The following is a 14,264-nucleotide window of genomic DNA, read 5'->3' on the forward strand; positions in this document are numbered from 1 at the left end:
GAACACCTCGAGATTTTTCTCGTTTTCATTGATCTGCAAGTGTTCACGATATTTACGGTCAAAAATAAAACAAAAATTAGCGACAGTGTTTCTCTCTACCTGTCTGTCTCTCTCGATGTCTAAGTCACTCTATGTGTGTGTCTGTCTTTGATGTGTGTGTCTGTCTGTGCACATGTGTGTCTGTCTGTGTGTGTCTGCTGGTCACTCGGGTAACAAGCGGGGATACTTTCCTCAGCCTTCACCTCCTTTCTGAAGTGTGGTTCCCCAGAATTGGACACAATACTCCAGCTGGGGCCGAACTAGTCGTTTATTTAGGTTTGGCAAAACTTCCTGGTTTGTGTACTCTGTGCCTCTATTTATAATGCCCAGGATCGCATCTTCTTTATTAACTGCTTTGTTAACCTGTCCTGCCACCGAGGAAATCTCTGCTCTGCTCAACTCTGTGGCAGGGTGGGGCTTGAAGCCCCGATTCTCACAGAGACAGTCCACACGTGCTCAGACCGCACCAGAATGGCTGAGTGTTTAAAGTGTTGGACTTTAAGATTCGATGGGTTTATGCCCACGTTGGTTCGAACCCCCCTCCAGCTAACTCTTTAATTTATAGACCCATTTCCTTTCATCCTGCTCAGTGATACTCGTTTGTCATCTGCAGAATCTCCATCAAACAAACAATGAGATTTTTATAGATACGGAAAGAAAGATTTCATATTTATATGTCATTCTTAGAGTGCTATTTTGGCATCTGCTGAATCTACATTTTCGCTCACTCTCAACTAACAAAGAGAAGTAATCGTAAAATGTTTTTATGTTTTTCAGTCTCCACCTCTGTCTCACTATCTGTCCCTCTGTCTCCCTCTCATTCTCTCACTCTCTTTCTGTCTCTCTCTGTTACACATTTGTCATACGCCTCCGTTTCTCTCTCTCTGTCCTTCCCTTGTTGCTCACTCCTTCCTCTGGGGCTGGTGAATGAGCCCAGGTCTGTTCACAGCGCCATTCTTGCTCTGCGATTCTGCACAGTAATGCCATCCATCAGTTCCTCGTCAGATATAGTGAACTATTCCCAACTGCTACTCCCGAGGTCGGCTTTCAATTCCGCGATGGAGTGGAAGCATTTTTAAGATGTCAAACTGTATTTCTATTTCCTGGTGTAGCTTTATGTTAAAAAGCTACAGTGAGAAACAGAATAGTGAAACAATGCGAGAGGAGATTGTCTCTTTGAGAATTTTCTTGAGCGGAGACTGTTCAGGGACTGAGAGCTGTTTTGCTTCAGAGCGATGGATGATTGCGATTTTATCTGAGCAACATTTAAAGTCTTATAGACCTAGTGGTCGTGGCCGAGTGGTTAAGGCGATGGGCTAGAAATCCGTTGAGTGTTTCCCTGCACAGATTCGAATCCTGCCGACTACGGTTCCAGCGCTACTCATTTTTTAATGTAACCAAATTCCTGAGGAACTAATCCTGAGTTGGGCGGAATTAAATCCAACACCTCGAAGTTTTTCACTTTTTCATTGTGCAAGTATGCACGAAATATACGGTCGCTAATAGAACAATAATCAGACAAATCAGGGTATAAACTAATTTGGCAGCGGTCCATACCTTCCTGATATATATACCCTCGCATTTCTGGTATCATCCTTGTAAATCCTCTCTGTGTCTGTGTGTCTCTCTGTGTCTGTGTGTCTCTGTGTGTGTCTCTGTGTCGGTCTGTGTGTCTCGCCATGTGTGTGTGTCTACCTGTGTGTCTCTCTGTGTTGGTCTGTGTGTGTCTCTCTGTGTCGGTCTGTGTGTCTCTCTGTGTCTGTGTGTCTGCCTGTGTTTCTCTCTGTGTGTGTCTGTGTGTTTATGTGTGTGTCGGTCTGTGTGCCTCTCTGTGTCGGTCTGTGTGTCTCTCTGTGTCTGTTTGTTTATGTGTGTGTCGGTCTGTGTGTCTCTCTCTGCTCTGCTCAACTCTGTGGCAGGTTGGTGCTTCAAGGACCGATTCTCTCAGAGCCAGCGCGCGAATAATGCCAGCACCAGGATGGCCGAGTGGTTAAGGCATTGGACTTAAAATCCATATGGGTTTATATCCACGTGGTTTCAAGCCCCACTGCTGGTAACTCTTTAATTTACGATCCATTTCCTTTCATCCTGCTCAGTGACACTCATTTGTCATCAGTTGATTCTCCAACAAACTATGAGATGTTTATAGATATGGAAAGAAAGATCTCATATGTAATTCTTCAAGTCCTATTTTGGCATCTGCTGAATCTGCATTTTTCCCTCACTCTCTCTGTCACTATCAACGAACAAAGAGAAGGGATCGTGAAATGTTTTTCATCTTTCAGTCCCCACCTCTCTCTGTCTCACTATCTGTGTCCCTCTCATTCTCTCACTCTCTTTTTCTCTCTCTCTCTGTTTCCCTCTGTCTCTCTCTCTGTCTGTCTCTCTGTCTGTCTCTCTCTTTGTCTATCTCTCACTGTATGGCTATCTGTCTGTTTCTTTCTGTCTCTCTCTCTGTATGGCTCTCTGTCTTTCTCTGTCTGTTTCTCTCCGTCTGTCTGTCTCTGTCTGTCTGTGTGTCTGTCTCTCTGTCTGTCTCTCTCTTTGTCTGTCTCTCTCTCTATCTCTCTCTGTATGGCTCTCTGTCGTTTTCTCTCTCTGTCTCTGTCTGTTTCTCTCTGTGTGTCTCTCTCTGTCTTTCTCTGACTGTCTCTCTCTCTGTCTGTCTCTCTTTGTCCCTGTCTTTCTCATTTGTCAAGTTCTGTTCACAGCTCGATTCTAGCAGCAGCCAGTATATCAGTTCCTCATTAGTATAGTGGTGAGTATCCCCGCCTGTCACAGTGGAGGCCGGGATTCAATTTCCCGATGGGGAGGGCGATTTCAACATCACAAATTTTAAACCTTTGGGCAACTCCTTAAAAACCTTCTTGGAAAAGTAAAACCGAAAAAAAGCCTACCAAAATAATTTTAAAAGATTTACTGGCACATGAAGAACTGTATAACAACTTCCTGCACCAGTTCCTCGTTAGTATAGAGCTCTCTCTCTCTCTGTTCCCCTCTCCCTGTTGTGTGGGGCGCGGAGGAGGGAGAGAGTGACAGAGAGAAAGAGATTAACAGGGTTACGGACAAATAGCGGGGGGTGGGACTGAGCACTACTGCTCTTTCACAGAGACAGCACAGGCACGGCGGGCCGAATGGCCTCCTTCTGTGCTGTAAGTGTCTATGAATCCATGAAACTCAGAAAAGCTTATTAAATATGTGACTTACACATAAACATAGAGAGCAGACACACATGTCTGTGTGTGTTCGAGTCTTTGCCTCAAACACTGTATAACTACTTCCTCTCCCAGGTCCCTGATAGTATAGTGGTGAGGATTCAATTCCCCGACACGTTCTCTCTCTCTCTCTCTGTCTCATATTTAACTCTAATTCTTAAAGTGCTATTTTGGCATCTGCTGAATCTGCATTTTCTCAAGTGTCACTATTGACTAACAAGGAGAAAGAGAATTCGGACTCAACCCCTCTCTGTCACACTATCTGGTCTCTCTGTCTCCCTCTCATTCTCTCTCTTTGTCTCTCTCACTCTCTCTTTCTGTCTCTGTTACACATTTGTCATAAGCCTCCTTTTTTGTCTCTCTCTCTCTGTATCTATCATTGTCTCTCTCTTTATCTCTCTGAATATCTCTCTGTCTTTCTCTCTCTGTCTCTCGGTTTCACTATTTGTCCCTTTCTCTGTTTGTCCCGTCTCTCTCTCTCTTTCTCTCTCAGTCCAATTCTGTTCACAGCTCGATTCTTGCTCTGACAGATTTTATATCCGTCAGTTCCTCGTTAGTATAGTGGTGAGTATCCCCGCCTGTCACGCGGGAGACCGGGGTTCAATTCCCCGACGAGGAGGAAGATTTTATAAATCAAAATTTTAAACTTTTGGCCAACTCCTTAAAACCTCCTTGGGAAAGTAGAATAGAAAAAACATCAACTAAAATAATTTAAAAAGATTTACTGTCATAACAACTTCCTGCACCAGTTCGTCGTTAGTATAGAGCTCTCTCTCTCTGGTTTCCTCTCTGTCTCATTCACTGTTCCCCAGTCTCTCTGTCTCATTCACTGTTCCCCAGTCTCTCTCTCTGTTTCCGTCTCTCTCTGTGTGCCTCTCTCCGTGTCTCTTTCGCTCTTTGGTTCCCTCTCCTTGCTCACTCCTCCCTCTGGGGCTGGTGAATGAGCCCAGGTCTGTTCACAGCACCATTCTTGCTCTGAGTTTCTGCAGAGAACGCCCAGCAGTGACTTTCGTCAATTCCTCATCAATTCAGTGCACAATCGCCGCCTGTTGCACGGCTGACAGAGGTTCAATTCTGTGATGGGGAGAAATTAGACTTTCCAGTGTAAAATAATTGTTATATTTCTTGGCGTAACTTAATGTTAAAAAGCGAGGGAGGAACATGGAAGAGTGAAACAATGCGAGGGGAGATTGTCTCTTTGGGAATTTTCTTGAGCGGAGACTGTTCAGGGACTGAGTGCTGTTTTGCTCCAGAGCGATGGATGATTGCGATTTTATCTGAGCAACATTTAACACTTGACAGACCCAGTAGTCGTGGCCGAGTGGTTAAGGCGATGGAGTAGAAAGCCATTGGGGTCTCCCCGCGCAGGTTCGAATCCTGCCGGCTACGGTTCCAGCATTTTTCATCCCATTTCATTTCAAAATGTAAACAAATCTCTGGAGAACTGATCCTCAGTTCGGCGGTTTTAAATCCCACAACTTTCAACACCTCGAGACTTTTCTCGTTTTCATTGATCTGCAAGTATTCACCAAATATACGGTCAGAAATAGAACAAAAATCAGACAAATTAGCGACAGTGTTTCTCTCTACCTGTCTGTCTCTCTCGATGTCTGAGTCACTCTATGTGTCTGTCTATGTACATGTGTGGCTTTCTGTTTCTGTCTGTGTGTGTCTGCCGGTCACTCGGGGATACTTTCCTCAGCCTTCATCTCCTTCCTAAAGTGTGGTTCCCCAGAATTGGACACAATACTCCAGCTGGGGCCGAACTAGTGTTTTATTTAGGTTTACCATAACTTCCTGGCTTGTGTACTCTGTGCCTCCATTTATAAACCCCAGGATCACATCTGCTTTATTAACTGCTTTGTTAACCTGTCCTGCCACCGAGGGAATCTCTGCTCTGCTCAACTCTGTGGCAGGGTGGCGCTTCAAGCCCTGATTCTCACAGAAACAGCACACAGGAACTAACAGCACCAGGATGGCCGAGTGGTTAAGGCGTTGGACTTAAGATCCAATGGGTTTATACCCGCGTGGGTTCGAACCCCACTCCTGGTAACTCTTTAATTTAAGACACATTTCCTTTTATCCTGCTCAGTGACACTCTTTGTCATCTGCTGAACCTCCATCAAACAAACAATGAGCTTTTTATAGATGCGGAAAGGTTTCATATGTAATTCTTCAAGTCCTATTTTTCATCTGCTGAATCTGCATTTTTCCCTCACTCTCTCTGTCACTCTCAACTAACAAAGAGAAGGGATCGTGAAATGTTTTTACATCTTTCAGTCCCCACCTCTCTCTGTCTCACTATCTGTGTCCCTCTCATTCTCTCACTCTCTTTTTCTCTCTGTCTCTCTCTCTGTCTGTCTCTCTGTCTGTCTCTCTCTTTGTCTATCTCTCACTGTATGGCTATCTGTCTGTTTCTCTCTGTCTCTCTCTCTCTGTATGGCTCTCTGTCGTTTTCTCTCCCTGTCTCTGTCTGTTTCTCTCTGTGTGTCTCTCTCTGTCTTTCTCTGACTGTCTCTCTGTCTGTCTCTGTCTCTCTTTGTCCCTGTCTTTCTCATTTGTCAAGTTCTGTTCACAGCTCGATTCTAGCAGCAGCCAGTATATCAGTTCCTCATTAGTATAGTGGTGAGTATCCCCGCCTGTCACAGTGGAGACCGGGATTCAATTTCCCGATGGGGAGGGCGATTTCAACATCACAAATTTTAAACCTTTGGGCAACTCCTTAAAAACCTTCTTGGAAAAGTAAAACAGAAAAAAAGCCGACCAAAATAATTTTAAAAGATTTACTGGCACATGAAGAACTGTACAACAACTTCCTGCACCAGTTCCTCGTTAGTATAGAGCTCTCTCTCTCTGTTTCCCTCTCCTCCGTGTGGGGCGCGGAGGAGGGCGAGAGTGACAGAGAGAAAGAGATTAACAGGGTTACGGACAAAAAGCGGGGGGTGTGACTGAACACGACTGCTCTTTCACAGAGACAGCACAGGCACGGCGGGCCGAATGGCCTCCTTCTGTGCTGTAAGTGTCTATGAATCCATGAAACTCAGAAAAGCTTATTAAATATGTGACTTACACATAAACATAGAGAGCAGACACACATGTCTGTGTGTGTGTGTGTTCGAGTCTTTGCCTCAAGCACTGTATAACTACTTCCTCTACCAGGTCCCTGATAGTATAGTGGTGAGGATTCAATTCCCCGACACGTTCTCTCTCTCTCTGTCTCATATTTAACTCTAATTCTTAAAGTGCTATTTTGGCATCTGCTGAATCTGCATTTTCTCAAGTGTCACTATTGACTAACAAGGAGAAAGAGAATTCGGACTCTATCCCTCTCTGTCACACTATCTGGTCTCTCTGTCTCCCTCTCATTCGCTCTCTTTGTCTCTCTCACTCTCTCTTTCTGTCTCTGTTACACATTTGTCATAAGCCTCCTTTTTTGTCTCTCTCTCTCTGTATCTATCATTGTCTCTCTCTTTATCTCTCTGAATATCTCTCTGTCTTTCTCTCTCTGTCTCACTATTTGTCCCTTTCTCTGTTTGTCCCGTCTCTCTCTCTCTTTCTCTCTCAGTCCAATTCTGTTCACAGCTCGATTCTTGCTCTGACAGATTTTATATCCGTCAGTTCCTCGTTAGTATAGTGGTGAGTATCCCCGCCTGTCACGCGGGAGACCGGGGTTCAATTCCCCGACGGGGAGGAAGCTTTTATAATTCAAAATTTTAAACCTTTGGCCAACTCCTTCAAACCTCCTTGGGAAAGTAGAATAGAAAAAAAAACAACTAAAATAATTTTAAAAGATTTACTGTCATAACAACTTCCTGCACCAGTTCGTCGTTAGTATAGAGCTCTCTCTCTCTGGTTTCCTCTCTGTCTCATTCACTGTTCCCCAGTCTCGCTCTCTCTGTCTCATTCACTGTTCCCCAGTCTCTGTTTCCGTCTCAGTCTCTCTCTGCCTCTCTCCGTGTCTCTCTCGCTCTTTGGTTCCCTCTCCTTGCTCACTCCTCCCTCTGGGGCTGGTGAATGAGCCCAGGTCTGTTCACAGCGCCATTCTTGCTCTGAGCTTCTGCAGAGAACGCCCAGCAGTGACTTTCGTCAATTCCTCATCAATTCAGTGCACAATCGCCGCCTGTTGCACGGCTGACAGAGGTTCAATTCTGTGATGGGGAGAAATTAGTCTTTCCAGTGTAAAATAACTGTTATATTTCTTGGCGTAACTTAATGTTAAAAAGCGAGGGAGGAACATGGAAGAGTGAAACAATGCGAGGGGAGATTGTCTCTTTGGGAATTTTCTTGAGCGGAGACTGTTCAGGGACTGAGTGCTGTTTTGCTCCAGAGCGATGGATGATTGCGATTTTATCTGAGCAACATTTAAAATCTCACAGACCCAGTAGTTGTGGCCGAGTGGTTAAGGCGATGGACTAGTAAATCCATTGGGTTTTGCCCTGCGCAGGTCGAATCCTGCGGACTACAAATCCGACATTTTTCATCCCATTTCATTTCAAAATGTAAATCCCTGGAAAACTCATCCTGAGTTTAGGCGGAATTAAATCCCACAACTTTCAACACCTCGAGATTTCTCTCGTTTTCATTGATCTGCAAGTATTCACCAAATATACGGTCAGAAATAGAACAAAAATCAGGCAAATTAGCGACAGCGTTTCTCTCTGTCTGTCTCTCTCGATGTCTGAGTCACTCTATGTGTGTGTCTGTCTGTGTACATGTGTGGCTATCTGTTTCTGTCTGTCGGTCACTCGGGTAACATGCGGGGATACTTTCCTCAGCCTTCACCTCCTTCCTAAAGTGCGGTTCCCCAGAATTGGACACAATACGCCAGCTGGGGCCGAACTAGTGTTTTATTTATGTTTCCCATAACTTCCTGGCTTGTGTGCTCTGTGCCTCCATTTATAAGCCCCAGGATCACATCTGCTTTATTAACTGCTTTGTTAACCTGTCCTGCCACCGAGGTAATCTCTGCTCAACTCTGTGGCAGGGTGGGGCTTGAAGACCTGATTCTCACAGAGACAGTCCACGCCCATTAACAGCCCCAGGATGGTCGAGTTGTTAAGACCTTGGACTTAAGATCCAATGGGTTTATGCCCACTTGGGGTCGAACCCCACTCCTGGTTCTTTTTTAATTTAAGACCCATTTCCTTACATTTTGCTCAGTGACACTCGTTTGTCATCTGCTGAATCTCCATCAAACAAACAATGAGATTTTTATAGATACGGAAAGAAAGATTTCATATTTATATGTAATTCTTGAAGTGGTCTTTCGGCATCTGCGGAATCTGCACTTTCGCTCACTCTCTGTCTCTCCCAACTAACAAAGAGAAGGAATCGTAAAATGTTTTTATATCCTTCAGTCTCCACCCCTCACTCTCTTTCTGTCTCTCTCTGTTACACATTTGTCATACGCCTCCTCTTTTGTCTCTCTGTCGACTTGTTTTTCTCTGTCTGTCTCCCTCTCTCACTGTCTTTCTGTTTCTCTCTGTCTTTCTCTATCTGTGTCTTGCTCTCTCTGTCTGGCTCTCTCATTGTCCTCTCTATCTTTGTGTCTCAGTCTTTCTGTCTGTGTGTGTCTCACTCTGTGCCTCTCTCTCGCTCTTTGTTTCCCTCTCCTTGCTCACTCCTCCCTCTGGGTTTGGTGAATGAGCCCAGGTCTGTTCACAGCGCCATTCTTGTTCTGCAGTGACTGCAAAGGAGTGTCTTCCGTCAGTTCCTCGTTAAATATAGTGAAGTATCCCCGCCTGTTACGTTGGAAGACGGGGTTTCAATTCCCCGTCGGGAATTAAGCATTTCTAAAATCTGCAATGATGTATCCTGGTGCAGCTTCAAGTAGAAAAGCTGCAGTGAAAAATTGAAGAGTAAAAATTGCGAGAGGGGACTGTCTCTTTGTAGAACTTTCTTCAACATAGACTGTTTCGGGGCGCAGTGCTGTTTTGCTCCAGAGCGATGGATGATTGCGATTTTACCTGAGCAACATTTGAAATCGCACAAACCCAGTAGTTGTGGCTGAGTGGTTAAGGCGATGGACTAGAAATCCATTGGGGTCTCCCCGCGCAGGTTCGAATCCTGCTGACTACGGTTCCAGCATTTTTCTTTTTAAAATATAACCAAATTCCTGGAGAACTAATCCTGAATGAGACGATATTGAATCCCACAACTTTGAACACCTCGACATTTTTCTCGTTTTCATTGATCTGCAAGTGTTCACGAAATTTACGGTCAGAAATAAAACAAAAATTAGCGACAGTGTTTCTCTCTACCTGTCTGTCTCTCTCGATGTCTAAGTCACTCTATGTGTGTGTCTGTGCACATGTGTGTCTGTCTGTGTGTGTCTGCCGATCAATCGGGTAACAAGCGGGGATACTTTCCTCAGCCTTCACCTCCTTTCTGAAGTGTGGTTCCCCAGAATTGGACACAATAATCCAGCTTGGGTCGAACTAGTCGTTTATTTAGGTTTGGCAAAACTTCCTGGTTTGTGTTCTCTGTGCCTCTATTTAAAATGCCCAGGATCACATCTTCTTCATTAACTGCTTTGTTAACCTGTCCTGCCACCGAGGAAATCTCTGCTCTGCTCAACTCTGTGGCAGGGTGGGGCTTGAAGCCCCGATTCTCAGAGAGACAAGCCACACGTACTCAGACAGCATCAGAATGGCCGAGTGGTTAAAGTGTTGGACTTAAGATCCGATGGATTTATACCCACGTTGGTTCAAACACCGCTCCAGGTAACTTTTTAATTTAAGACCCATTTCCTTTCATCCTGTTCAGTGACACTCGTTTGTCATCTGCAGAATCTCCATCAAACAAACAATGAGATTTTTATAGATACGGAAAGAAAGATTTCATATTTTTATGTCATTCTTAGAGTGCTATTTTGGCATCTGCTGAATCTGCATTGTCGCTCACTCTCAACTAACAAAGAGAAGTAATCGTAAAATGTTTTTATATTTTTCAGTCTCCACCTCTGTCTCACTATCCGTCTCTCTGTCTCCCTCTCATTCTCTCACTCACTTTCTGTCTCTCTCTGTTACACATTTGTCATAGGCCTCCATTTCTCTCTCTCTCTTTCATTCTCCTGTTGATCACTGCTCCCTCTGGGGCTGGTGAATGAGCCCAGGTCTGTTCACAGCGCCATTCTTGCTCTGCGATTCTGCACAGTAACGCCATCCATCAGTTCCTCATCAGATATTGTGAACAATCCCCAACTGCTACTCCCGAGTCGGCTTTCAATTCACCGATGGAGTGGAAGCATTTTTAAGATGTCAAACTGTATTTCTATTTCCTGGTGTAGCTTTATGTTAAAAAGCTACAGTGAGAAACAGAAGAGTAAAAAACATGTGAGAGGAGATTGTCTCTTTGAGAATTTTCTTGAGCGGAGACTGTTCAGGGACTAAGTGCTGTTTTGCTCCAGAGCGATGGATGATTGCGGTTTTATCTGAGCAACATTGAAAAGCTTACAGACCCAGTAGGCGTGGCCGAGTGGTTAAGGCGATTAGCTAGAAATCAATTGGGGTCTCCCCGCGCTGGTTCGAATCCTGCCGACTACGGTTCCAGCATTTTTCATTTCAAAATATAATTAAATCCCTGGGGAACGAATCCTGAGTTGGGCGGAATTAAATCCAACACCTCGAAGTTTTTCACTTTTTCATGGTGCAAATATTCAAGAAATATACGGTCGGAAATAGAACAACAATCAGACAAATGAGGGTTTCAACTAATTTGGCAGGGGTCCATCCTTTCCTGATATGTATACCCTCGGATTTCTGGTATCTCCTTGTAAATCTTCTCTGTACCGTCTGTGTGTCTGCCTGTGTCTGTGTGTGTCTGTCTCTGTGTCTGTGTATCTGTCTGTGTGTCTCTCTCTGCTCAAATCTGTGGCAAGGTGGAGCTTGAAGGCCCGATTCTCTTAGAGACAGTCTGGCAACAGCACCAGCACCAGGATGGCCGAGTGGTTAAGACGTTGGACTTAAGTTCCATATGGGTTTATGCCCACGTGGGTTCGAACCCCACTCCTGGTAACTTTTTAATTTAAGATCCATTTCCTTTCATCCTGCTCAGTGACACTCGCTTGTCAACAGCTGATTCTCCAACAAACAATGAGATGTTTATAGATATGGAAAGAAAGATCTCATATGTAATTCTTCAAGTCCTATTTTGGCATCTGCCGAATCTGCATTTTTCTCTCTGTCTCTCTCTGTCTGTCTCTGTCTGTCTGTCTCTGTCTGTCTCTCTCTGTTTCTCTGTCTGTCACTCTGTCTGTCTCTCTCTGTCTGTCTCTGTCTTTCACTCTCTGTCTGTTTCTCTGTCTGTTTCTCTCTGACTGTCTCTCTCTGTGTCCCTGTGTCTCTCTCTCTGTTTCTCTCTCTGTCTCTATCGTTCTCATTTGTCCAGTTTTGTTCACAGCTCGATTCTTGCTCTGACCGACTTTGCACGTGTTAATTCCTCATTAGTATAATGGTGAATATCCCTGCTTGTTATTTGAATCGACCGGGGTTCAATTCGCCGATGGGGCGGGCAATTTTTATCAACCCCAATTTTAAACATTTATAAAGCTTCTTAAAATCATTCTCTTCAGAACAGAAAAAATCCACTTTTGGATTTGAGACTAGATTCTTGGTGCCCACCTGGTGTAGAACTGTGAACCATTACGTTTCTCACTGGGCAGCATTTCAAAATTAAACAAACTCCCAGTCGGTTTAATCGTCAATTACAAGGCTTAAAGTTCCATTGAATGTAACAGCTCGACATTTCAACTGATCTGCAAGAGTTGACGAAATCTACGACAAGAATCTCACTATCTGTCACTCTGTCTCCCTCTCATTCTCTCACTCTCTTTCTGTCTCTCTCTGTTACACATTTGTCATACGCCTCCGTTTCCCTCTCTCTCAGTTCAGTTCAGTTTTCAGTTCAAATGCTTTATTGGCATGAAAGTTTACAGAGAACCATATTGCCAAAGCTTACATAGCAAAAAGGTACAGTTTTCCAACATTCTGTAGGTGTCAATCGATTTGACATTTGTTGGGTACATACAATATTAGTTTTAAACAATATTAATTTTAAACAGTCTTTGTACTTCATTTGGTACGTTCAATATTAATTTTAAACAGTCTTAATTTTAAACAGTCCTCAGGTTGTGACATGTTGTTACATATTTGGCCCCTAGGTATGGTCTGTCTCCTTCTCCTAGGACTAATCTCAATTTTGACAGGTCATCCAATTCCTTGAAATCTGGGGTTGTTTGGCTTAGCTTGTTGAATAATATGTTTCTTGATGTGTTGAATTTTTCGCATTTTAGGAGGAAATGCATCTCTGTTTCAACCTCGCCGGCCAGACATTGATCGCATATTCTATTCTCTCTAGGCTGCCAGGATTTCTTGTATCTGCCTTTTTCAATTTCCAGTTGGTGGTCGCTTAGTCTGTACCTGGTGAGGGTCTGTCTCTGTTTTGTGTCTCTGATGGTCGTGAGGTAGTCTGCCAGTTTATATTCTCTTTTTAGGGCCCGGTAACATTCTAATCTGCTTTGGCTTTCGGTTATTTTGTTCCAATGTTCCAGGTAGGTTTCTTTGCATTTTTTAATGATTTGGTTCACTCGGATTGGTGTTTGGACGGCTGTGTTGGTCTGGGGCTGGTCAGGGTCCGGCTGAATACTTAGTTTCAGTAGCAGCTGACTCAGGGGACTCTTTTCTGGGTTTAGCTCTTGGGTCTGAAAGGCTTTGAAATGAAGGGTGTCTGGGGAGCTAGATTTGAGGTGATTTAGGAAGTTTAGTACTCGTTTTTGGATGTTTATTATCAGTGGGTATCTGCCTAGTTCGGCTCTGCATGCATTTGTTGGCGTTTTTCTTTGGGTGCGAAGGATGCTTCTGCAGAATTCTGCATGTAGGGCTTCTATTGTGTGTTTTTCCCATTTAGTGTAGCTTTGGTGATTTAGCGGGCCCCATACTTCACTACCGTACAGTGCAATGGGCAGGATTATGCTGTCAAAAATTTTGAGCCAGATTTTGATTGGGATTTGGATGTTGTAGAATTTTCTTTTTATTGCATATAGGGCTCTTCGGGCTTTTTCTTTTAGTGCATTCACTGCTATGCTGAAGCTCCCTGATGCTGTAATAGTTAGACCAAGGTAGGTGTAGCTCATAATGTGTCCTATAGTGGTATCACTGAGGGTAAACTGGTATTTGTTTTCCTGACATCTGGGTCTTTTCTGAAAAATCATGATGTTGGTTTTCTTTAGATTTACTGTTAGAGCCCAATTTTGGCAGTATTTGTCGAGTAGGTCTAGTTGTTGCTGTAATCCCTGTTCTGTGGGAGACAGCAGAACCAGGTCGTCCGCATAGAACAGGGACTTCACTTCTCCATCCAGGAGACGGAGACCTGGTGACTCGCTTTGCTCCAGCATGTCTGCTAATTCATTTATGTATATGTTGAACAGGGTCGGGCTCAAATTGCAGCCCTGCCAGACGCCTCTTCTCTGGGTGAAGAAATCGGTGCGTTTGTCTCCAATTTTGACCCCGCATTTGTTTTTCAGATACATTGATTTAATAAGGTCATAGACTTTGCCCCCTATTCCACACTGAAGAAGTTTATAATAGAGCCCTTCGTGCCATATAGAGTCAAAGGCTTTCTTGAAGTCGATGAAACAGGCGAATATTTTCCCATTTTTTGTTTGGTGTTTATGTTTTTCGATGAGGGTGTGAAGGGTATAGATATGGTCGGCGGTGCGGTGTTTTGGAAGAAAGCCTATTTGGTTTTTTCTGAGGATATTATGTTTGTTAAGAAAATCAAGTAATCTACTATTTAGAATACTGCAGAATAACTTCCCTAGACAACTGTTGACACAGATGCCGCGGTAGTTATTTGGGTCTGATTTGTTTCCACTTTTATATATGGGGGAGATTAGTCCTTGGCACCAGATATCGGGAAAACAGCCTGAGCGTAATATGATGTTGAATAGTTTGAGTATCGCACCCTGCATCTCCATATTACTGAACTTTAGCATTTCATTTTTGATGTTGT

General features: G+C 43.9%; 6 non-coding genes across 6 annotated transcripts; all 6 read left to right on the top strand.

The window, feature by feature from the left end:
* The first annotated feature begins 2,011 nt into the window (after positions 1-2,011).
* Positions 2,012-2,095, top strand: trnal-uaa (transfer RNA leucine (anticodon UAA)). Its single transcript has one exon. It is a non-coding gene; the product is annotated as a tRNA-Leu (tRNA).
* A 1,706-nt stretch (positions 2,096-3,801) lies between these two features.
* trnad-guc (transfer RNA aspartic acid (anticodon GUC)) lies at positions 3,802-3,873 on the top strand. The gene has a single exon. It is a non-coding gene; the product is annotated as a tRNA-Asp (tRNA).
* A 1,350-nt stretch (positions 3,874-5,223) lies between these two features.
* trnal-uaa (transfer RNA leucine (anticodon UAA)) lies at positions 5,224-5,306 on the top strand. The gene has a single exon. It is a non-coding gene; the product is annotated as a tRNA-Leu (tRNA).
* Positions 5,307-6,873: 1,567 nt separating this feature from the next.
* Positions 6,874-6,945, top strand: trnad-guc (transfer RNA aspartic acid (anticodon GUC)). The gene has a single exon. It is a non-coding gene; the product is annotated as a tRNA-Asp (tRNA).
* A 2,305-nt stretch (positions 6,946-9,250) lies between these two features.
* trnas-aga (transfer RNA serine (anticodon AGA)) lies at positions 9,251-9,332 on the top strand. Its single transcript has one exon. It is a non-coding gene; the product is annotated as a tRNA-Ser (tRNA).
* Positions 9,333-11,185: 1,853 nt separating this feature from the next.
* On the top strand, positions 11,186-11,269 carry trnal-uaa (transfer RNA leucine (anticodon UAA)). Its single transcript has one exon. It is a non-coding gene; the product is annotated as a tRNA-Leu (tRNA).
* The last annotated feature ends 2,995 nt before the right edge of the window (positions 11,270-14,264 follow it).

The sequence above is a fragment of the Somniosus microcephalus genome, chromosome 4 (assembly GCF_052327205.1).
Source record: "Somniosus microcephalus isolate GS21.2 chromosome 4, FLI_Smic_1.0, whole genome shotgun sequence".
Lineage (NCBI taxonomy): Eukaryota > Metazoa > Chordata > Chondrichthyes > Squaliformes > Somniosidae > Somniosus > Somniosus microcephalus.